The sequence below is a fragment of the Schistocerca cancellata genome, chromosome 4 (assembly GCF_023864275.1).
Source record: "Schistocerca cancellata isolate TAMUIC-IGC-003103 chromosome 4, iqSchCanc2.1, whole genome shotgun sequence".
Lineage (NCBI taxonomy): Eukaryota > Metazoa > Arthropoda > Insecta > Orthoptera > Acrididae > Schistocerca > Schistocerca cancellata.
Window position 1 is genome coordinate 122,789,499 of NC_064629.1, and position 26,644 is coordinate 122,816,142.

Here is a 26,644-nt window from a genome sequence, read left to right on the forward strand (position 1 = left end):
AATGTTCCAACACGATGGTGCATCCCCAAAATTGTATTTAGACAGAAAATTCCCAGAGACAGTGAGGTCTAGTTATATGGCCCCGTATTAACCTGACCTAAATTCCCTGGATTTCTTCCTGGGGGGACACTTGAAGGAGCTTGTGTGTTTTACTGATAGTGGGTGTTCATGCTGCTGTTGTAGCTGTGGACACATCCAGGATGCGAAGAGTGAAAAGCTGTATGTTCCAGTGGCTCATGCAATGTTTGGATGTGCATGGGGATAGCTTTGAGCATATTCTTCTGTAAATGTCATGCAGTCATTATATGGTAATTATTATTGTCACTGGCTGCTAATGTGTTACATCTGAGTGGACGATCTGCATGTAGTATAAATGACAAGTAGATGTTGAGTTATTCAAGTCTGTAGTCATCTTTAGCATCTAGAAATTGATATACTAACTGAGCTACCCAAACATGACTCAAGACCCATCCACACAACTTTACTTCCGCCAGTACCTCGTCTCCTACCTTCCAAACCTCACAGAAGCTCACCTGCGAAATTTGCAACACTAGCACTTTTTGAAGAAAAGACATTGCGGAGACATGGCTGAGCCGCAGCCTAGGGGATGTCTCCAGAATGAAATTTTCACCTTGCAGTAGTCGGACCGACACTCGAACTAGGGACTTTTGCCTTTCGGTGTCGGTCTGGCCCACAGTTTTAATCTGCCAGGAAGTTTCATATCATCACTCTATTGCAGAATGAAAATTTCATTCTCTCTATTTCTGACTTGTCTGATCACATTTTTACTAGGTCTACCATTACAAAACACTATACTACGTAAATGATGGATATGTGTTGCTTAAGAAACGTTGTATAGTACAGTATTATATGTCAGAACGAAATTAGCAAATTACAACAAACACACCTCGACCAAGAATCGAACCCTTGACTTGCTGCATGATAACCCAAAACACTATCCACCACACAAGCTGCACAGCACTACTCCTATATTTTGACAGAGGTAGATGCCATACATGTGATTGCTGTGTTGCCAGATTGCCAAGCATTAACGTCCATTTACTGTCGGAAATTTTGTGACAGATATTTTTGTATTACTAGTATGTGAGGAATTGCGCTGTGGGTGCATGCATTTTTCTTCTCCCTGCGTATTATTTATACTTTATGAATTTGGAAACATAAATCATTATCGTTGAAATACTGTCCTTCTTTTTTAATCCTTTTCAACTCTATGCAATATTTTCCAAATAACAGTTTTTACATTCGGCATTTATTTCGCACAAACCAACTGGCGCACTAATAGACTTAGCAGTCTGGAAGCTCCCTATTTATGGAATTTCTGTTTATAGGAATAATACTAGCAGACTTCGGTAGAGCACACATACGAGTACACATACCTACATACATATCTGACAACTCCTCTGCATTATGAACTTTATGTTCAGATACATATTTGATAATGTCATCAAATAGCGGCTTAACATACATTTTCCATAAACTGAGTCTCTGCACCATACAACCCAAGCAAGTTCACAACACTTGCACACTCTAAATACATCCACTGTGATGGGTCCTGACATGTTAACTTCATTGCATCACCCCCGAATACGTCGACGATGAAAATACTATTGCTGCTGAAGATGCTGATGTTTCGACGGAGGGGCCTGTTCTCGTTTGTGAAGCAATGCTCCATGTATTTCAGCTTGCTGCACAGTTGATCCCACTCCATATTATTGAACTGCACCTTTTTACCCAGCCACGGATTCCAATATAACTTCAAATTATATATTTTATACTAAACAAACATTAACAAGCTTCGATCTATTGGCAGTCAGCTGATGCACAGTGTTCAACAACAGCAATCTAAAACGATGTAGCTGAGGCTCACTGAGTGGCGCAGGCATCAGATATAGTGGAACGTCGAAGTCTGGAAACAGTTTCGTGTCCTGCTCTAGTACATCCGGAACTTCAGAGAGCTTGTCTGCGTGCTGGCTTATTGTTGTAAGTCATGGATTCAGTGGAAATTCAAACTCTGGAAACAGTTCTCCAGGGTGACTTGTTTTCCGCAGAGTCGGGAACTGCATCAGTCAGCTTGTCTACATGCTGACTTGATTTCTGATGCTGCTGCTTCTGATGCTCCTGCTGCTCAAATGTGTACAAAACTGCATTTAGTATGTAAGGGAGCCGTTGAACTGAGCTAAAAAGAAAAGAAAGTCATGAAAAACACACACAATGAATAGTAAATGTTAAGAGAGATGGGTGGGTCCGCTTGATGGCTACAACGTCTGGGGACTGAGAGTGTTCGGGGTCGACAACCACAGCTTCATGGAAATGGCAACAACTATTTAGGACTGCACATACAAGTACATCTACAGATAAACCATCTTGGATTCTGACGTCATTGAACGGGTTATGGATCGCAATCTTGGATTCTAAACTTAAAATCATGCAGGTTAGTACCTGTAGGGCGACGTCATAGAAATATCGTTATCCTGCTGAGTGGTTTACTGTGTTGGAATGTCACAAGTGAATAAGATACTAGAAATTCATAACAGAGACTTCTTCTGAAGTGATCTGACAGGGCCGGCCGGTGTGGCCGTGCGGTTCTAGGCGCTTCAGTCTGGAACCGCGTGACCGCTACGGTCGCAGGTTCGAATCCTGCCTTGGGCATGGATGTGTGCGATGTCCTTAGGTTTAAGTAGTTCTAAGTTCTAGGGGACTGATGACCACTGATGTTAAGTCCCATAGTGCTCAGAGCCATTTTGATCTGACAGGTGAGCTCTATAAGGCTTCTTCAGACAATTTCATAAAATCTGTACATGTGAGGATATCACTCGCTGGATGGTTTTGCTGATATAATATTAAGTTTCTGAAAGTGAGTGCACTGAATGGTATTCTCGTTCTTGATGTTTATCTTTACTGTTCTTGGGTGGTTCTTACACACTGTAATCCAGAAACGCTTTCAGCACTTGAGAGTTGAACACAGCAGCTATTTGTGCTGAATTCTGATATAACTGATATCAATCACAACCTGACAGCACAACACCAACGTCAAGAAATCGTAAATTTTCATAGATTAACACTACACTGACCTCCCCATCTGATGACAATATTATAACAACACATTTAATGTTCCAGGGAGTAACAGCACATTAATGCTGTGCTTTGCGATGCTGTTGGTGTCAGTGACGGAGTGATGGGTATAGTGTAAACTGAAAGTCTGGGAACAAATCAATGTGTACCGCGGAGCTTGTCTGGAAGAGTTTTGTGTGATGCTTCTATATGTTCTTGATGGCTTGTAAACCTGGACAATATGGATGAGTTGTGGATATAAATCTGCTAGAGATGTTAGATGTTCTATGCACAATGTAAAACATTCCGTCATGTATGAGGAATCACTTAAAAATACACTCATAACAAATGTTCAAATGTCTGTGAAATCTTATGGGACTTAACTGCTAAGGTCATCAGTCCCTAAGCTTTCACACTACTTAACCTAAATTATCCTAAGGACAAACACACACACACCCATGCCCAAGGGAGGACTCGAACCTCCGCCGGGACCAGCCGCACAGTGCATGACTGCAGCGCCTTGACCGCTCGGCTAATCCCGCGCGGCACACTCATAACCCAGGCTTTTTATCCTATCCTGTTGACTGGAAGGATGGTTAGAGTTTAACTTTTCGTCTACATCGATATCAAATATCCATCACACCAAGGTATATCTACAGCGAAAATCGATGTTAGTTAAAAAACAACGCTGGCACCCACCAAAAGAGTGTATGGATTGCTGCAGAACGGGTGGCTCAATAGTTTGATTATAAACCTACTACTTCTACTACTACTACTACTACTACTACTACAGCTATTTGGGAATCTTTTGAGTTCGCAATATGGCCTACTGTTTGAATCTCTTGAATCTGCTGCTGCTTCTACTACTACTACTACTACTACTACCGCTAATAGTAAACCGACTAAGCCACAACGATCCACGCGTCTGTGTGAACTATTACAGCGCATTTTTCTGTACAACCACCATTACAATTCATCAGAAATAATTTAGATATCCCCTGGAAACATTTCATGTATACGTCAGTCGTTTATGTCTATTGAGATGTAGGACATTCGCAGTCCAAATAAAAAGCACAACCCTGTAACGTCTAGAACTATTTGCGACACTTTTAAGTACAAGACTTTCACGCAACTTCCGCTAAGCCAGAAACTAAAACCCTAGAAAAGTGCCTACGTAGATCACGATTGCTTTAGGTAGGTTACAAATCGCCAGAAAACCAATTTCATCTACATCTACATCGATACACTGCAAATCACATTTAAGTGTCTGCCAGAGGGTTCATCGAACCACCTTCACAATCCTCTATTATTCCAATCTCGTATAGCGCGCGGAAAGAACAAACACCTATATCTTCGTGTACGAGTTCTGATTTCCCTTATTTTATGATGGTGATCTTTTCTCCCTATGTAGTTCGATGTCAACAAAATATTTTCGCATTCGGAGGAGAAAGTTGGTGACTGGAATTTCGTGAGAAGATTCCGTCGCAACGAAAAACGCCTTTCTTTTAATAATGTCCACCCCAAATCCTGTATCATTTCAGTGACACTCTCTCGCATATTTCGCGATAATACAAAACGTGATGCCCTACTTTGAACTTTTTCGATGTACTCCGTCAGTCCTATCTGATAAGGATCCCACAACGCGTAGCAGAATTCTAAAAGAGGACGGACAAGCGTAGTGTAGGTAGTGTCCTTAGTATTTACATCTACATGGATACTCTGCAAATCACATGTAAGTCTCTGGAAGAGGGTTCATCGAACCACCAGTAGGTCTGTAGATCTGTTACATTTTCCAAGTGTTCTGCCAATAAAACGCAGTCTTTGGTTAACATTTCCCACAATATTTTCTATGTGTTCCTTCCAATTCAAGTTATTCGTAATTGTAATTCCTAGGTATTTAGTTGAATTTATGGCCTTTAGATTTCACTGATTTATCGTGTATCCGAATTTTGACGAATTCCTTTTAGCACTCATGTGGATGACCTCCCACTTTTCGTTATTTAGGGTCAACTGCCAATTTTCGCACCAGTCAGATATGTTTTCTATATCGTTTTGCATTTTGTTTTGATATTCTGATGACTTTATTAGTCGATAAACGACAGCGTCATCTGCAAACAACCTAAGACGGCTGCTCAGATTAGATAAGGAACAACAAAGGGCCTATAACACTACCTTGGGGAACGCCAGAAATCACTTCTGTTTTACCCGATGACTTTCCGTCAATTACTACGAACTGTGACCTCTCTGACAGGAAATCACAAATCAAGTCACATAACGGAGACGATATTCCATAAGCACGCAATTTCACTACAAGCCGCTTGTGTGGTACAACGTCAAAAGCCTTCCGGAAATCCAGATATACGGAATCGATCTGAAATCCCTTGTCAATAACACTCAACAGTTCATGCGAATAAAGAGATAGTTGCGTTTCACAAGAACGATGTTTTCTAAACTCGTGTTGACTGTGTGTCAATAGACCGTTTTCTTCGAGGTAGTTCATAATGTTCGAACACAATGTATGTTCCAAAATCGTGCTGCATATCGACGTTAATGATATGGGCCTGTAATTTACTACCTTTCTTGAAAATTGGTGCGGCCTGTGTCTTTGGGGACGGATCTTTCCTCGAGCGAACGGTTGTATATGATTGTTAAGTATGGAGCTAACGCACCAGCATACTCCGAAACGAACCTAATTTGTATACAGTCTGGACTTACTTTTATTAAGTGATTTAAGTTGCTTCAGTACTCCGAGGATATTTGCTTCTAGGTTACTCATGTTGGCAGCTGTTCTCGATTTGAATTCTGGAATATTTACTTCGTCTTCTTTTGTGAAGATATTTCGGAAGGATGTGTTAAGTAACTCTGCTCTCGCAGCACTGTCTTCGACAGTATCTCCATTGCTATCCCGCAGAGAAAGCATTGATTGTTTCTTGCCGCTAACATACTTCACATACGACTAGAATCTCTTCACTACAAGATAAAGTACTTCTAACAGAGCAAACACACCACCGCCAACCATGTTTAACCTATCCTTTCAGAACGTTCTCCGTTAAAATTTCGGCTGAGCTTATCTCCGGCTTTAGCCAGCTTTCAGTGCCTATAACGATTTGAGTACAAGTGCTTTCTATTAGCGCTTGGAGCTATGGTACTTTCCCAACACAGCTACGACAGTTTACAACTGCTATACCGATTGTTCCTGTATCTACGTTCTTCCTGTGTTCGGCCTGCACCCTTTGTGACTGAATCCCTTCATGTGTTTTCCCAAGACCCTCTAACCTAAAAACCCGCGTAGTCCACTCCACACAGCCCCTTCTACCCGTGTAACCGCCTCCTGTGTATTGTGGACACCTGATCTGTTCAGCGGAACCCGAAACCCAACCACACTTTGGCGCACGTCGAGGAATCTGCAGCCTACTCGGTCGCAGAACTGTCTGAGCCTCTGATACAGAACCTCCACTCGGCTCTGTACCAGAGGTCCGCAATCGGTCCTGTCGACTATGCTGCAAATGGTCAGCTGTACTTTCATCTTTGCAAGCAAGACTGGCAGCCTTTACCACTTCTCTTAGCTGCTCAAAACCAGAGAGAATATCTTCTGATCCAAAGTGACACACATCATTGGTACCGACGTGAGCAGCCACTTGCAGCTGGCTGCACCCTGTGTTCTTCATGGCATCCGGGAGGACCTGATCCGCATCTGGAATGACTCCACCCGGTATGCACATAGAGTGCACATTGGTTTTCTTTCCCTTCTTAGCAGCCATGTCCCTAAGGGGCCCCATAACACGCCCAACGTCCAAATAATCAATAATCGCACCCTCTGTGATTTTCCGGATCTTGCAGGCTGAGAGGTTTCCTCTGAAACAGGACAGGCGACTGCATCTGGCTCAGCGACAGTGTCAGCCACAGGCAGCACCTGGAACCTGTTTGTGAGACCAACCGGGAAGGCCTTGCGTGCGGCCGCCTGGTAAGTCTTTCGCCGCCTGCTACGCCCCAGGTGAGGGGTCAGCCTCGGTGCGAGCAGTAACTGGGCTGGCCACCGGTGAGGACCGATCGGAGGACTCGGACATGCTGTACGTCCGTTGGATCCCCACAGCTGGCCCACAACAGTGGTGCCCATCCTCTGCAGCTTCAAGCTGTGTAAGCGAAGCCATCACAGCCTGTAACTGCAAGTTAAGTACCACCAACTCGGCTCGCATCTGCACACAACAATCGCAGTCCCTGTCCATACTAAAGACGGTGGAAAACTAAACTATGCAGATAAACGGACTATCGGCACGTCCCACGCAACTGTATTACAGACCCTGACGAGAACGCAGGAACTGTGTCTAATAAATTAGATTAAAACGCAGAGATTCAAAAACCTAACTACCGAATCACTCAGGTGAAACTAAATAATTCACCGTTGATTAGGAACTCGTAATATGTTACAAAATTGGTTTACTTTCCGACGCTACCAAAAACGCTAGAACTTTGGCTATTAGATATTACATTACCTCGCAGAAACTCAAGAAACTAAACTATTAAAGCACACAGATGATATTATAAAATTCGCTCCTCGTTAGGAACTCGTAAAAGTTACAGTATCGGTTACTTCCCTGTTGCTGCTTGTGTCTCGGCCGGCTACGTGAATGGGATGAGAAATACTGAATATTCATCTGTCCTACAAACCACATTATATATTCACTATGTATATGTTTAGAATAAGTTATAATGAGCCAATTGTAACACATTCAGCCAGTCATGCATAGCTTCTCATTTGTCATGTGTTCAGTTCTTTCTCCTTGATTCTTTCCACACGTCGCCTGTCCTCTGCTTGTAACTTCAGACTGATCAGTCTGTAAGAGTATATAATGGGCTATGAAAATGAACACTTATTTACAACAGTTTCTTCTAGATATGTAGAATTTGGTTTGACCTTTTGGATGTGACATGACCTTGAACAAATAAAGAAATAAAACAAAAGCAGAAGTAGCAACAGTTATGACCAGTGATTGATATCTAAAAAAAAAAGAAATAAAATATAGAGGTGCCAGTACTGTGACCTACCAAGGAGTGTTTTTAATTAATATTTTAAAACATTATTTTAATGCTTTTTATCAGAGGTATTGGTATGGCATGCCATAAAAAATCAAGTACTTTTTATAATAACAAAAGCAGTTGTTTGGTTTAGAACAGTGACATCAGTAACTGTGCCTAGATTGCTTTGTCATCTCACAACAATGAAAAAGGAAGATTAATGTTTGACAATACAGTATTATGAAAAGGATAGTTGGTACTCACCATATAGTAGAGATGCTGATCCACTGTTAGGCAGAACTAAAAGACTGTCAAACAAAGCTTTCAGCCAAACAGGCCTTCATCACAATTACACAACATACACTCATGCTCATAAATTAAGGATAATGCTGACACATGGTGAAACAACGCTCTGGTGGGCGGTTTGTGGGTTTAAATCACCTCGGGATATGACCATGCGGTGCATTTGACCTGCGGTCGTCGCACGCTGGCGCTGGCAGCAGTCCACATACGCAGAGGTGTGTTGGTGCATGTCAGAGTACAGTTCAGCGAGTAAGTGTGCAGACGTTTTTAGACGTGCTAATGGTGACTGTGTGTTGAAAAGGGCTCAATGAACACATATTGACGACGTTACGAGGGATAGAGTACTAGGGCGACTGGAGGCTGGTCAAACACAGCAGGTCGTAGCACGGGCCCTCTGTGTGCCACAAACGATTCCAGCAGACAGGAAACGTGTGCAGCCACTACAGTAACGGACGTCCACAGTGTACAACACCATAAGAAGACCGATATCTCACCATCAGTGCAAAAAGACGGCCACGGAGTACTGCAGGTAGCCTTGCTCGGCACCTTACCGCAGCCAATGGAACAGTTGTCTCCTGACACACAGTCTAGAGACGACTGAACAGACATGGTTTATTCGCCCGGTGATCTGCAAGTTGCATTCCACTGACCCCTGGTCGCAGGAGAGCCCGTAAAGCCAGGTGTCAAGAAAACAGTAAATGGTCATTGGAACTTTGGTCCCAGATTATGTTCACGGACGAGTCCAGGTATAGTCTGAACAGCGATTCTCGCAGGGTGTCCATCTGGCGTGGACCAGGAACTAGGTACCAACCCCTTAATGTCCTTGAAAGGGACCTGTATGGAAGTCGTGGTTTCATGGTGTGGGGTAGGATTATGATTGGTGCACGTATACCCCTGCGTATCTTTGACAGAGGAACTGTAATAGGTCAGGTGTTTCGGTACGTCATTTTGCACCAGTATGTCCGCCTTTTCAGGGGCGCAGTGTGTCCCATCTTCCTCTTGATGGATGATAACGCACGGCCCCACCGAGCTGCCATCGTGGAGGAGTACCTCGAAACAGAAGAAATCAGGCGAATGGAGTCGCCTGCCTGTTCTCCAGACCTAAACCCCATCGAGCACGTCTGGGATGCTCTGGGTCGACGTATCGCTGCGCGTCTTCAAACTCCTACGACACTTCAGGAGCTCCGACAGGCACTGGTGCAAGAATGGGAAGCTATACCCCAGCAGCTGCTCGACCACCTGATCCAGAGTATGCCAACCCGTTGTGCGGCCTGTGTACGTGTGCATGGTGATCATACCCCATATTGATGTCGGTGTAGATGCGCAGGAAACAGCGGCGTTTTGTGGCACATGTGTTTCGGGATGGTTTTCTCAACTTATCAGCAATACCTAGGACTTACAGATCCCTGTTGTGTGTGTTCCCTATGTGTCTATGCTATTAGCGCCAGTTTTGTGTAGTGCTACGTTGCGTGGCCCCACATTCTGCTATCATCCTTAATTTATGAGCATGAGTGGAAATTCAGCATCTCCACTATATGGTGAGTAGCAACTATCCTTTTCATAATATTGTCATTATTACATCGCATCGTGGATTTTCCATTGCGTGGAGATTAAACACTAATGTCCCACTGACCATAGTAGTAAGGACAGATTATCAGGTTTCTACCAACAGACAGTACATACAATAGATATCTTGCCAAGAATCTAGCTTATCTCTTACTACATTGTCTCCATCAAGATGGACACAGTCTTGCTCAAGGCTTTCCGCATCAGATCTTTGGATGCGTAGTAGTCAACTGAATGTTGCCTCAAACCGAATGACTGATTAGTAAAGAAAATAAACAGAGAGGAAATTTGTTCAGGGCATAAACTTGAAACTGATATTAAATTGACAATTTCTTTGACAAAAGGTTAACTTACACTACACAAAGTGTACTCACCGTACAAGTTTTTTTCTTCACTGAAATTCAAGACAGTTTCTGTTCATCAGTATTATTCCCAAACTAAAAATTCGTATACAAAAAAAAAAAAAAATTAGTGGCAATTGAAGTATAGTAAGTCTGATTTCATGGCTATCATTTGTTTCCATAGATCTGGTTTCCTCTCCTGATTTTCTTCAGCCGGTATATGTGACACAGCTGTTTATGACAGAATGATGGACTTTCAATTCTTTACAATGCAGATGAAGGTGGAAAAAATACTGCGTAATTCAAACAAGGTAAAAAAATATGGAAATTCGTTGTAACTGCAAAAGAATGAAGTACCGTGTAACTGGAGTTTCAGTAGCTATGAGAGGCTGTTGTCTGTATGGAGGCTGAGAAACTGTAACACTGCAGCAAAGTGCAGGAAGGCTTGCAGAGGATCAACAACAGGTGGAGCGACAGGCACTGAGAATCACTGTCAATACAGATCTCCATGTTGATGCACCACTTTCAAGTGAGCAACAGTTTGACATTCAAGAGATCCAATTTCCTTCAACTGAAGTCCTGGTACAAGAACTGCTCTCCACACAACAATGGACTGGGCCTGTGCTCATTTTTGCATTTACGCAAAGGAAAAACGTGTTAACATATTGTGACAATCTCCTGACAAATGATCGGGGAAGAGAGCGTTATATTCATATGTTCCATGTTTTTTGTCTTATACCTTATGACGTGTTCTACATACACGCGACTCGTCTCATTTTTAGGTCAATGGAACGAAAACTTAATTTAATCTAGATAGAAAATTTCATCTCATCAAAACAGTCGATAGAAATTATGAATTAAAATTAATTCTGGGGCTTTAAATTTCTAGTATCGTAATGAAATAACAATATTTTTGTGTAAAGTTCACAGTCGTACAGATTACCACATAGTCCTGTACGAGTATTTTTGTGTAAAGTTCACAGTCGTACAGATTACCACATAGTCCTGTACGAGTATGTATTTAGAATATTGCTTATAACCTCTTTATAATATTTAGTTGCGTCTCAGCTACATTTTCAGACATGATAGGGAAAGAATTCAAAGTATGCCAAGTAGTAAATCTGGCGAAAATTACAGTGATCACTTAGGCTGCCCCCATATGAAGAAAAGATGATTTTCTAATTATAACTGAGCTTACTGTTGATTTTCTGACGTTATGAACAACCTTGTCTTCCATTTGTAGAAACATGCACTAATTACACCGAAAGTAACATTGTTATTGAAATAATTGTAGGGATTTTCCAGATATGTTTCCCACTCTGCCTTACTGCCCCCTCTCTCTATCAGCATCCTCATCTGGGGGAGTACATCCCATTGCTGTAGATTGTAGACAATGTTTAGCATACTCACACATTAAAAGTGCTGTATGTTAAAGCATAGGTGTTCAAACTGAGTGAGTGAATTCAAGTCTTCATGTGACATGAAAAAAATGATAAATGATTGTAAAACATATTTTGATTCACTTGATCAGGATAATGACAATTCTGTTTGTCTCTTGCTTGTGGAAACGTGCCATACACCAAAATTGTATGCCATGTTTTTATTGGTAACAACATGTTTATGTGTAAACGTCGATGCATTAATAGTGATTACATGCAGGTTTATGAGATGGAGAGGAATTCAGGCTGGTTACGCGCAAGTGAAGAGAGTGGGAAATACAGTTAAAGACATGTTTAGTTCTGTAGATGGTTGTTGTATCGAAGAAAATATCTTTCTCACAAATTCACTATGATACTGAAAAACATTTAACTGCAGCTGCCAGGTAAATAAGCAAACATAAAACTTTTTGTAGGGCACATCAACTTGTTGAACAGATGCAGAAGTAGAACAAGTTATACATGTGAAACAATAATCTTGCGTTTTTTGCCTTGTCAGAGACAACAGGGCCAAAAAGGAAGAGGAACAGATAGCTCTAAAAATAAATGAGACTTTGGTAACAAGTGCATGTAGTGTTGCAAACCTCTTAAGCAAGTACTTTGTTTCTGTTACTGACAGACATAGTTAATCAAAGAGTCCTCATGCAAGGTGAGTTCTGTCTGGAGCTGTTTGTGTAATCAATCTCTTAGCAGCAGAACATTTCCAACCTAGTTAAAATATGCCGAATTTAACCGTCTTTACAAGAAGGGCTATAAAGAAATGCCATCGAACAAAAAAACCAATTTCACTTTTGCCAGCTTTTCCAAAAATCTTTGAAAAGGTTGTCTTCAAGTGTCACCTTAAACATCTGACTGCAAATAATATATTGTCTAAGTCACAGTTTGGGTTTCTTAAGAGTTCTGAAAGAGAGAAAACTATTTACACACGCAGTGAGAATGTACTTAATGAATGAGGTAACAAATTACAGGCTACTGGCATTTATTATGGTGTCACCAGTAGTGCTGCGAAATGGTTTGAGTCTTATTTAACTAAGAGGTAAGAAAGGGTGTCATTGCCAAATACCTGTGCAGTAAGCAGTCAGTTTTCATCTGATTGCGAATTAATTACAAGTGGTATACATCATCTTGGGTCTGTTGCTTTTTCTTGTGTGCATTAGTGACTTATCGCCAATTACATTGCCAGATGCTAAGTTAATTTTGTTGCTTTGAAATGAGTAGAAAGTGAAGTACAGATTTAGAAATGGCTGCTAATCAAATTTTCACTGACATTAATAAATGATTTAAAGCTCACTCTCATTAAACTTTGAAAAGACCCACCAGAACCTGTATGAGATTTCCTTCTAGCATGTGTACAGCACATGGACACATGCAGAGCAAAGAAGTTGACAGTGTTAAATTTCTGGGATTAAAACTCGATAGTAAATTCAGTTGGGAAGGGATTTAAAGTGAGAATGATGTCAGATGCAGTAGACAGAAAAAGAACATACATAATTGGCTTACTTTCTTTCTATTATGTCATATGGGATCATATTCTGGAGTAACTCACGAAGCCGAGCAAAAGTTTTTATCATGCAAAAGCCTGTAAAAGACTCATTTGTTGTGTAAGTTCAAGAAAAGTCATGTAGAAACCTGTTCAAGGACTTTTGTATCCCAACCATTGCTTCTCATTATATTTATTCCTGATGAAATTTGTTGCAAGTAATATATCTCCATTTTCAACCAATTGCTCAGTACATAGTATCAGTACTAGGAATAAGAAAAATCAACATAAAAAACTAAAATCACTTACCTTGGATCAGAACGGGATCCAATAATCAGGAACACACATATTAAATATTGTCACAGAAGAAGCTGAGTATCACTGTGGTGTAGTGGTTACAATAATAAACTGTTGCATAGAGGGTCGTGAGTTCAAAACTCACCTGGACTGTACAATTTCAATTTCTACATTCGGTCTGACTACATTCTAGAAGTATCCACAAACGTAAAGACTCACTGTATTGGAATGTTCTGTAGCTGTATATATACTGTATGTGTTTTGGCCGGAGGCAGTTCACGCCGCGCTCTTGTATGTGCAAGTGCTGAATAAACCCCCGTTAAGTGAAGTTAGTGTTCGTCATTCATCTAATTACACCTTCTTCTACGAGACATTCTGGTGGAGGCGCCGGGTATTGGAACTTGTGATAGCGCACCTTATCGACGACCCAGTGGCACCCATCAGGCCACGACAGAGCCGCCGTTTACGTGGCGAGAAACCTGAGTTCGAGCCATATTCAACAGATCGCAATCTATCGGAGACAGAAGAAGAAGAGGACGTCACGATGACAGCAACTGTGTGCCAGCACATGAGACATCCTTCCGGGTTCTCTGGTGACGATGGCCAAGATCCAAACAAGTGGCTGAAGGTATATGAGCGTATAGCCAAATTTAACAAATGGGATGGCACCGTGTGTTAAGCTAACGTATTTTTCTACTTGGAGAGCACTGCCAAGCAATGGTATGAGAACAACGAGGAGAAGTTCACAAGCTGGGAAGTATTCCAGGCGGAACTGGGCAATTATTTCGGTGACACACAACGACAGAAGTGCAAGGCTGAGGATAAATTAAAGTGCAGGGCACAGCGTCCAGGAGAAACTACAGCATCCTACATTGAAGACGTCTTGGAGATGTGTATAATAGTGGATCCTAGAATGAAAGAGGACATGTATCAAGCCTTACTCCTGAAGGAGGTTTCGACAGCAGACGACTTCATAAAATGGTGCCAGTATATCGAGACAATACATCAAAACGGATTACACGCAACAAGTTTGAACGGCTTCCAAACGATGTCTCGATGTCTGTGATCGAGGAAGCAACTGATTTCACATGTGTTCTCCCTCAGATAGTGAGAGAGGAAGTTCAGAAGTCACTTGGACTGCACGGCGATCAAAAAACCGAGACGCTTCAAGAGTTCATAAGGGAGGAAGTGGAACAGACACTGAAGCCAATCTCTCGTCCTTCATTTGCCTTTAAAACGGTGAAAAAGTGGAGACCCAGGGGGACTTACGTTCCTACAATGCCATATGAGGAACCTGTTTGGGCAGTAAGGAAGACTGACATCTGGAGAACCCAGGATAACCAACCAATATGTCTCCACGATGGAAGACCGGACATTTGGTGCGCTATTGCCGGGAAAGGCGGCGGATATTTGATGACGCTCGCACCAGAAGACAGCAGACCGATCTTAGCCGACGCAACTCCAGGACGACAAAGATGAACAGGAAGATGTGGGTGCAGGACGACGTAGATCACCATTGCCGCAAGCTAGCCGCTGGAGAGGACGCTTCCCAACACACCGATCAAGGTCTCCATCATCGTTTAGAAGCTCCAGCCGATCACCTACGCACCGCAACCTGGAAAACTAAAGGGTGCGAACTTCCTTGGAGGCGAGGCCGCCGAAGAGAAAAATCCCCTGTCATCGATCACTACAAAAATAATAGGAAACTACGTCGATATCCTCATGGATGGCCGACCAGCCCAAGCCCTTGTGGACTCTGGCGCATCATATTCAGTCATTTCGGAGACGTACCGTCGCCAGTTGCAGATAACCGTATTCGTCGACAGCAAAACATCTCTGCTGAAGGTGGCTAATGGGAAGTAAGTAAAACGTACGGGAAGATGTACCATTCGTGTGGGTATAAGTGGCCATACATAGACCTTAGGATTCATCATCTTACAAAAGTGTAGTCATGACGTCATTCTCGGATGGGACTTTTTGAAAGCTTCTCAGGCAATTATAGTTTGTTGTCGCTCGAAGATTATGCTAGACGAGATGAGATACTGTGGACAGGAAGATGCGCATCCGAGTGTGTGGAGACTATGTGTGCTGGATGAAGTAATCATTCCTGCAGTCAGCGCTAGAAACGTAACTGTCACGTGTCATGCCATGCATCAACCCATGGATCCTGTAGTGGAATGTAAGAGAAGCATACCACTGAAGAATAACTTGGTCATCCCAGCCTTTGTCGTCTGGTTTAAGAACAGATTCGGCGAATTGTGGATAGCTAACTGTCTCCGAGAACTGCAGATCCTTCCAAGACGCATGTGCGTAGCAAACGCTGACCCGTTAATTGAAGAACAGCTGAGCGTCATAGAAACCTCCCACCCCGAGTCTGTGGGAGAAATTAGAGCTACCACTACGAGACAAGATCTTCTAGCTGGACTATCACCACATCTCACTAAGGAACAACATAAGAAGCTACTTGCCATTCTTCAAGAGTTCTCTGAATGCTTCAATCCACAGGTGAAGAGCAAATTAGACAAATCGACATTGAAGCACCGGATTAGAACTGGAGACCATCAACCAGTAAACCAGAGAGCATACAGTGTTCAGCAACGGAACGTCGAATAATTCGCGACGAGGTAGAGAAAATGATGAAGAATGAGATCATTCAGCCTTCGCAGAGCCCATGGTCGTTACCAGCGGTCCTCGTCAGGAAGAAGGATGGCAGTTGGCGCTTTTTTGTTGATTACAAGAAGATTAATAAGATAACTGAAGTACGTTTACCCTCTTCCACGAATTAACAATAAACTAGATATTCTGAAGGGGGCTATGTTTTTCTCAATCATGGACATGTACTCGGGATATTGGCAAATCGAAGTAGATGAAGCTGATCGAGAGAAACCTGCATTCATCACCTCTGAGAGCCTGTATGAGTTTAAGGTAATGCCGTTTGGTTTGTGTGATGCACCAGCAACTTTTGAACGGATGATGGATAATCTTCTAAGGCACCTGAAGTGGACGATGTGCCTTTGTTATTTAGATGACATTATAGTCTTCTCAGAGACATTTGACGAACATATAAGAAGACTGAGGGCCGTTCATAAGTGTCTGCAACAAGGCAGACTGAAACTTAATCCAAGAAAGTGTCCCTTTGGAGCAAAATAAATCAAAATACTTGGACACCTTGTGTCAAACGAAGGTGTGCGGCCAGACCCAGAAAAGGTGAGATCTATAACGGAATTTCCTATTCCTAAAAGTATTAGAGATGTGAGAAGCTTCCTCGGATTATGTTATTATTACCGTCGTTTTATCAAAGACTTCTGTATCAAAGCCAAGCCATTACAAGTGTTGTTAAAAGCTGATGCTAAATTTATCTGGGGTGGTGCTCAACAAGATTCTTTCGATGTGCTGCGAAAAGCTCTGGCGACTGACCGTGAACTTGGTCTGTATGATGAGAAAGCACCTACAAACTACACACAAATGCCAGCGGGTATGGGATCGGTTCTGTTCTGGTGCAAATTTCTGATGGAAAAGAGAAGGTTGTAGCCTATGCTTCTATAACACTTACAAAAGCCGACAGAAACTATTCAACTACAGAAGGAGAATGTCTTGCTGTGCTCTGGGCCATGTGCAGATTGACAGGTCTTAAGGATCCAACATGACGACTCGCCTGGTGCGCACTACGTCTTCAAGAGTATGACATTACTATAGTGTATAAAAGTGGATGAAAACACCAAGATTTCGACTGTCTCTCAAGAAACCCTGTGCAAGACCATCAAGACTTTGATGAAGATAGTGACTGTCTCGCTGCACTCCAGGATCTCTCTGATGAGCAGAAGAAGGACGCAATGATATCTCAAATTCTGGTTGCCTTACGTCGGTCAGAGGATGTGAAAGAACCATTTAAGGTAGTTAATGGATTACTTTGCAAGAAAAACTTTGAACCGTCTGGAAAGAGGTGGCTAGCAGTGATTCCTAAGCACATGCGCTGAGATGTTCTATAGAAATTCCATGACACACCTGAAGCCGGACATTCAGGATTTATTAAGACATACGATAGAATCCACAAGAGATTTTTCTGGCCCGGTTTATTTAGGAGTGCCCGTCACTATGTATCGCACTGTCGAGAGTGGCAGAGGAGAAAGGCAGTTCCTCAGAAACCACCTAGCCGACTCATACCAATCCCACCAGCAGAAACGCCTTTCCAGCATCGGGATTGACCTCCTCGGACGATTTCCATCGTCTGCTAGCGGCAATAGATGGATTATTGTTTTCACTGATTATCTGACACGCTAAGCCATTACAAAAGCCGTGAAAACAGCCAAAGCATCCGAAGTAGCCAAATTCATCGTGGAAGACATTGTATTAAAACACGGAGCCCCAAGGTCGTTAATTACGGATCAAGGGAAAGGTTTTCAATCGAATCTAGTGACGGAGATAAACCGTCGGTGCCGGCCGCGGTGGCCGAGCGGTTCTAGGCGCTTCAGTCCGGAACCGTGTGACTGCTACGGTCGCAGGTTCGAATCCTACCTCGGGCATGGATGTGTGTGATGTCCTTAGGTTAGTTAGGTTTCAGTAGTTCTAAGTTCTAGGGGACTGATGACTTCAGATGTTAAGTCCCATAGTGCGCAGAGCCAAACCGTCGGTACAACACTACTCATCACATGACGACTGCCTACCATCCGCAAACTAATGGGCTCAATGAACGCCTTAATAAGACCTTGACCGACATGCTATCAATGTTCGTCAATGTTCAGCAGAGCAACCGGGATGAGGTACTACCTTTCGTGACGTTTGCATTCAACACCGCCAAACAAGACACCACAGGATTTACGCCATTTTTCCTGGTGCTTGGGCGTGAGGCGACGTCGACGATGGACACTATGTTTCCGTTACATCCTGATGACGTGGACGACGACTACATCGGCCAGGTGCTTACCAGAACTGAGGAAGCTCGGCAGTTAGTTCGACTCCGCACGCTGCAGGCTCAAGAAAACGATCGCTGAAAGTATGACGCGAGCCACCTTACTGTTGTCTATCAGCCTGGTGACCTCATCTGGATTTTCACTCCTGTTCGGAAGTTTGGTCTCTCTGAGAAGCTCCTCAGGCGCTACTTTGGACCTTATAAGGTTGTAAGACAGTTTTCTTATGTTACTTATGAACCTGAAGATTTAGAGCCACACACAAGAGGACGAAAGGCCAGAGATACGGTCCACGTCCTTCGAATGAAGCCCTATAAGGATCCTGAAACCCAGGGTAAATTCGAAGCTCCAGCGACAGGCAACATGTGGATAGGTGACAAAGAACGTAGCGGCAAAAGAAGTTCTAAGAAGATCACCGCCAGGGCGAGAATCAGTCATCGGGAGTCGGAGTATGCAGGACCTATGACTCTTTCCCGGACTAGGAGGACGTAACACCGAGACGTTGTTCTATTAAGGAGGGAGCAATGTCACAGAAGAAGCTGAGTAGCACCGTGGTGTAGTGGTTATGATACTAAACTGTTGCATGGAGGGTCATGAGTTCAGAACTTATCTGGACTGTACAAATTTAATTTCTAGTTTCGGTTCGACTACATTCTAGAAGTATCCAAAAATGTAAAGAACCATTGTACTGGAATGTTCCGTAGCTGTATATATACTGTATGTGTTCTGGCCAGAGGCAATTCGCTCCACGCTATTGTATGTGCAAGTGCTGAATGAACCTTCGTTAAGTGAAGTTAGTCTTCGTCATTCATCTAATTACACTTTCTTCTACGTGACAACATCGCCAGCAACGATTAAATACTTGGTTTCAGATAAAGCACAGTTTAAACAGAGTTTGAAAGACTTTTTGGTAGGCAACTCCTTCTACTCTACCGATGAATCTCTTAACAGCGACTGTTAGGCCAGCTTAAGTAAAAGTTTCAGATTTCAGGTTTGACAGCAATAGGTCACAACTGACAAGATAACGTATTTTGTGAATGATAAATTTATTAAAAGTGCATAGCTGTGTTTCATCCTGACAGAGTATTAATTCTTTAAATATTAAGAGTTATAGTTTACTGTAATGTATTTACCTATTTTGACAATCTGCTGATAAATTATCAGGTTAGTGAGTATTATATTCAGATGTTTTATGTTTTTCTTTATGTTATACTTTGTGATTTGTTTCACACCCACGAGAATCATTTCATTTTTGGGTCTCTGGAACGAAGACTGAATCTAATCTAATTCAGTTTCACTATAGTCACAGAACTTTGTAGGTTGTAGTCCTGCTGTTGTGCTGACATTGTCAAGTTGTAACGCCGGAAATGCATATCTCCTATTTCCATCTATTGTACTATTATTTTTTTTCCTTGCTTTGTTACCTCAAGATATGACATTTCTGTCTCTTTATATATTGTAATTGTTTTACTGTTTGTATATATATATTTATGCATTTATGTCGATGTATAATTGGTTTGTTTCGTAAATATTATTTGTATTTTTACGCTGGGTCTTGCCTAGGGAAGACTGCTATCGAACGATTACGTCGATAGGTCGTGTGAAGAATCAAAGTGTGTAGGATCTTTGGTAGTGTTAACTCTGCCGCGTGGAGCGCGGGCTGAGCAGAGGGAGTCTGGCTGGAGTAGCGAGTGGAGCAGGTGTGTTGTGTGAAGCTCCCGCGAGTTGCCGCGCTTTCGCGGTTTGGCAGCGTGTAATTGCGCTCGACTTGCGATGATAGTTTCTGACATGGTGTCGCGGACGGGAAGCATTAGCTGGCACACATCAAGAGCCCGTTTCGTATGGTGACCGTGTCGAGAAGAAGGCGCGCCAACATCCAGCTTCTGCAACAGCGACGGCCGACAATGAGTGACTGTCTCAACCTCCTCGATCGACGGCTTCAAACCTTCAAACAACCAACAAGGAAGACTGGACGCACGTAAAGTTTTAGAAGTGTATGGCAGACCTCAGCTTTTAAAACTGTTCAAATCACAAAATTACAGCAATGTAGCATGAACCTTTCTTGCTCATTGTCCCAGTTGCATTACCAAGCAGGGTCCCTTCCTTTTCCGAAATGAACCCGAGTGTCGTTGAAATTCAAACGCCAGCATTAAAGTAATATAGCTAATTCTGTTTCACTGCTTTAATTTCAAAGTTCAGTTAAAGTATTCATAGCTGGCTACAATATTCAGATTACACAAGCACAAATTAAGAGTGCGAGTTTTGTTACCATATTTTAGCTTACCTGTGACTGCAGCTCAGCTTGGTACGTACTAAATTTTACTATTGTTAATTGTTCAGAATCATTTAATTCAAGTTCAAAGTTAAATCTCTTATTTCTAAATTGCGTAGATTCAAGTAGCTTTTGAAATGATTGTTGAGGTAGTCCAAGACTAACCGTATTTTACTGAATTTCGATGTGCTTCAGAAAGAAAGCTCACTATTAACTTCAGTCACTAAATTAACTTTCGATTTTCCGGTTTTATTAATTCTTTTGCTAAATTAAGTCAGCGTGTAGCGAAATTTATTACTTCTGACAAACTTTCAGTTTTCACACTGCACGTGTCAACCTTCAGTTGCCACGCTTCTAGTGCTAATTATATGTGTAATAACCTTTCTTCTTCAGTTACTATAGTAATTGTCCTTAGGACTGGCGACCATAATTTCCCCCAAATCTCAAATATCTAATTACCGCTAGTTGATTGTTAACGTAACGGCCGCACATTTACTTTCTTTATTAACTTTACCCCTTTTTTCAAAATTAATTTCCACCAGTTTCATTAGCATTTTTCCTTTCATTTAGATGTAACCCTTTCCTCCCTCTTTACTGACAGATTAACTTCCGTGATGATTGCTTTTCCCAAATTTCCATTAGGTACACGCGGTTTAATTTTTCACTACCATTAAGGTCGATAAGTGAGGGGGAGGTTACACGTGGCGACCTGGTGACAGGACAATCTTCAAATTTGGGGTTGTTCTGGACACGAATTTTGCATTGTGCAAATCTCGTAACAAAGTACTGGTTACGAAATGGTCGATACGTCGGCGAGAATATTAGTGTGAGGAATCCTAATTAGATTTGAGATTTGGCATTTATATTGAAAATTATTAAAATGAGTGAAGGCAACAATTACCAAAATTTGGTAGACTTGGATAAGGAACAATCGGTCGAACAGTGGGAAACGCGCACCGCGGTACCCATTGTTCAGGGGCAGGCGGCTAGCATGAAAGACGCGACCGCCGAAACGCAACAGAGAGCAAAAATGGAATTCCAAACTTTAGAAAATGTTTCGGAATCGGAAGTGAAAATCAAATCTGAATCCCTTGATGACGAATACGGGGGGACAATTAAAGAGGAAGCCGCTACGGAAGTAAAACCGGTAGTTTCCGGGAATTTAACTGATTTATTGAATGTTTTGATTAACGAAATCAAGAGTCAATCGGAAGAAATTAAAGCTCTGTCTGCCAAGCAAGAAGCTCAGGCTGCCAAGCAAGAAGCTCAGGCTGCCAAGCAAGAAGCTCAGGCTGCCAAGCAAGAAGCTCAGGCTGTCAAGCAAGAGGCCTCGGGCTGCCAAGCAAGAAGCTCAGGCTGCCAAGCAAGAAGCTCAGTCTGAAACAATTGAACGGATGCTAGACAATCAGAACAAAGCTATTAACGTTGTTAACAACAATATTGGAGTTGTTAACACAAAAGTTGATAAAATCAAAGAAGATATTGTTGTATTTAATACCGAAATCGGTAATCTTAAACAGGAAATGATAGGCGTTCAGGCGGAAATTGCGAGCATAAATACTCGTTTTTATTCCGAAATTAACAGAATCGAGAAAAGTGTAGGAGAAGCAGTTGCTCCGATCATCGAGAATAAGGTGACGGAACAAATTCAATTAGTGAAAAAAGAGGATCAAAAGAAGATGGAAACTTTAGAGGCTTTAGTATCCGAAGTAGATACCAAAGTGACGAAGCAGGCTAATACCTGCGAAGAAAAAAAAAGGGAAGTAGAAACGCTTGCGACAACCACTTGCCAAGTAATTACGAGAGTGTCGGAATTAGAAAAGAAACTTGACGAAAAACAGAGCTATGTGCCAATCTGTGCACATAGTTCGGAATTGTTGACGAAAGAGGAGCGGTTCGACCCCTTGAAAAAAGGCGGTATACACGCGACGGATTTCATTAAGAATTGTGAAAGAGTTTTACCCAGATCATGGACTAATGAGAGAAAAATTAATGCGGTTATTGATGTGCTGGCTGGTGATGCCAAGCGTTGGGGCTTAAACCTCAACATTGCGAACCTAACTTTTGACGAGTTTAAAAATTTGTTTCTGGCTGAATACTGGTCAGAGCAAAAACAGCAAAGTGTCTGGCGCGAATTTGTCGCATCGAGGCCTTTCGATGCGAATTCGCGCGGTTCGATGAAGGAGTTTTGTGAGGGCTGGATCCGCAAGTTGGAATATTTGCGTGATCGCCGCACGGAATCCGAAATAGTCTGGGAACTGTACAAGAAGCTTCCAGATGATACAAAACGCTACGTAGGAAGCAATTACAGGACAATAAATGATTTCCTGGAAAGAGTGGAGGACGAGGACAATTGGCGCAATAATCGCGACAGTGGTAGAGGCCGTGGTAACAACAACGGGTACCACAGCAACCACAACAACGATAACCATGGGAATAATGCATACCGCAACCATGGCAGCAATAACAATAATGGTTCGGACCGTAATAACAATCGGTACAATGCAAATAATAACAGGAATGACGGAAACCAGTATCATACTAGCGTGATACGGGCTTCGCAGAATAGTAATAACGCCAGAGAGTGTGATCAGCCGCCTCAGCAGCATCCAGGAAGCGTATCTGCTGGGACGAGACAGGGAAACCATTAGCCGCGCCGGTGAGGGGCCGACAGGGCGTGGAGAAATTTTGGAGACCCAATAACAAGAGAAGACCCAGGTGTCGCCGTTATGAAAATTCCGTATGGAATAATCAACGGCGGGAGAGTGTGCCAGTGTTAAGAGAAAGGAGTGCGCCCACAAGTAGTAGATCAGCTGTATACACGGCAGTAGAAAATACATTCACTGTCAGTGAGAACAATTTAAGTAGTGTTCCGGAAATCGATTATAAAGTGGCAGCTGTAATACCCACAGCGGAACTGGAGATTGAGTTTAATAATGATTCACAAGTTTTGAGAGAAGATCAGATGTCGGATAAAACGTCCGTCATCGAGCGAGGGGATGCAGAGAGGGATGAGGTCTGGCTAAGGCAGTTCGGTCGCTTATACGACGAACTAAGAGATTATAGGGGCCTGTACGGGAGAAGTGTTTATGGGGAGCGCGGGCAGGATTTGCCGCGTCTCGTCCCGCAGGAAGATAGTGTTTGTGAAGTGATTGAAAGTTCTGGCCCTAACCGGCAGACTTTACCGGAAATAGTTGATGTTAATGGGGAGCACGAGCAAGATTCCTCGTGTTTCGTCCCGCAAGAGTTGGATGTTGAAGTAGTAACGGAAAGTTCTGGCCCTAACCGGCAGACCTTACCGAAAGTTTCAGTGGTAGAAGTAGCCGACCCATCCGACGCAAACCTCCAGTTTAAACATTGCGCGAGTATTAAGGAGAAAGATTGCGAAAATTTTAGTGATAGCCGGACACGATTGGTAGAAAAGCACATAGATTACAGCGTGTATGAGGTTAGAGCTGACATTATACGGTCAGACGATAGCAGTGTGGGTTGCGCAGATCTAGCGGAGGTAATTGCAGAAACTACTGGGCACATTCCTCCAGGTAAATTGGCAGATGAGATCAATCTGACCAAAGTGGAATCAATGAAGGTGACAATTAGTGAATTGATAGCAAAGCAACACTCACTAGTTGACGAGTTACAGGAAAAGGTTTCGTTATTGGAGGCGAAGCTACAGACTAAGCCTCAGGACAAACGTGTTGAAATTAAAACTGTATTTGAACAGAGGCTGAAAAAGCCGCCAGATAAGCCGGATTTAGGATCAAAGCCGGATGGTTTTTTCTGGAATGACCTGGATATAGACGAGGATTTACTGTGGGAAAATAAAGAAACAGTCGAGGACAGGTGTAGACAGGTAGTAGTGTCTGTTAATATGCACGACCTACAACTAAACGTGTTGATTGACACCGGTGCAGAATTGAGTGCTGTATCTGGGAAAATATTTGAGTTACTGAAAGACAGACCTGGCATCGTAGTTATGCCAGTAACAGGAGTGAAAATTATCGGTGCTACTGGGAAGGCCAGTAAACCGGTCACAAAACAGATTTTTGTCAACTTCGAGATATGTGGGGCACGATTTGAACAAGAGTTTGTCGTCGTGCCAGACTTGACTATGGAAGTAATTATCGGGTTAGACTGGCTATTAAAGTACCGTGCAGTGATTAATTGCGAAAGCAAAACTTTGACATGTACGTCACAAGATAAAAAAATAGTAGTTAGTTTTGACGAGGCAGGAGACGGTGTGCATAGGCAATACCAGCCTATACACATTGTTAACTGGCCGGATGGTATTGACGTAGGTATGAATTTGAACTACTGTAATGTGAGGAATCTCGGCATTGACAAAAGTGTAGAAAGTGAATTGGAAGAGATAATCAAATTCCCTCCACGGATTGACATTAGTATTGGTGTAAAAAAAGATCGTTTGCGAGAAGTAATGAAGCTAAAAGCCGATGCTCGCATACGTCGTCATGACGCTAAAGCGCGTTTTGCTAAGTTTGCAATCGGAGATTTAGTACTTGTAAAAGCTCATGAGAAATCGAGCGAGATAGACCATGAAATCTCTAAATTTAAGTTTGTTTATAATGGACCATATAAAGTCATTGGTATACCTCACACAAATGCTTATTGCTTAGAGTATCCAAGCTCTGGAAAGCTATTAGGTACACGGAACATTGTAGACTTGAAATCGTACCAACCTAGGATCGATTAATACCACACAATGGGTAATTTGTACAGTATGTAAAATAGACTGTAAGATTTAACGATTTGCTAGATTGCCATGTTTTTGACTGACCAAGGTCATTAAAGAAGTTGTAATTAATAAGTAATTAATTTTGATTAATCAATTTAATTTTTGATCAATTTAATCATGATCTAATCAACTGAAAAATCCAAGCTGCTAGTTTAAGTTTTCAGCTGAGTCATAGTAGATTAAGGAATGTAAATATGATTTTGTAAATAGCTGTAAGATTTCATGAATGTGTGTTTTACTAGTCATTGCTGATGTACTTAGACGCTGTTTTAAGTTTCAGGCTAGTATATGCGTGTGATGATGGACAGTGTTGAGTTATCCACTGTGATAGTATTGAGGGACTCCTTGAGATTACTCGGGAGTGAGTTTTTCCTAAAGAATTCAGTGAAACGGACGTTCTGGAAATGCCGTTACACAGGCGTGTGAGATCAAGCGTGCCGCACAGGCGGGCGCAACAATAGTGGCGAGGCGGAGCCGCTGTCGTTTCTTGTGCCGCTGTCGGCTCTTGTGCCGCTGTCGGCTCTTGTGCCGCTGTCGGCATTCTTTGTACTTGGGAGTACGGAAGGCGGAGTTGTTTTTCTTCCCGGACAGCTGATGTGAAAGAATTCTGCTGTCAATATTTATGTTTTTGTCGATCTGCTGTATATTATTTCTTGTTTAGCGTGGACTTTCATGGCGAGAGTATTAATTATGAAAAGGTTATATAAAATGTGTATTCTATGTAATTAATAATTAATTTGCGTATTTTGATCTACCTGTTTTTATGACCATGTACTCTGATTAATTTTGTAAATAGTATTCCTTTTCTTGATAGTGTTATGGATTTTGACGATTTTGGAATAGCTAAACCATTTTCTATATTTTCTATAAATTTTAATATATTGTCAACCTGTTTTATTTTGATCAAGATGACAGAGTGGAATAAGATTAGGAGTGTCTCCACTCAATTATTATCGTCTAAAAATTGGTTTATGGTTAATTAGGCGAATGCTAAATTTTGTTGGTGTTTTGAGCATATGCATTTCCGCTGTTTCTTTTTTGGGACATTTTCTGAGTCTGTTTACGTTACACGAACATCCTCAGACAATGTGGGGCACGTGTAATGCCGGAAATGCATATCCTCCTATTTCCATCTATTGTACTATTATTTTTTTCCTTGCTTTGTTACCTCAAGATATGACATTTCTGTCTCTTTATATAT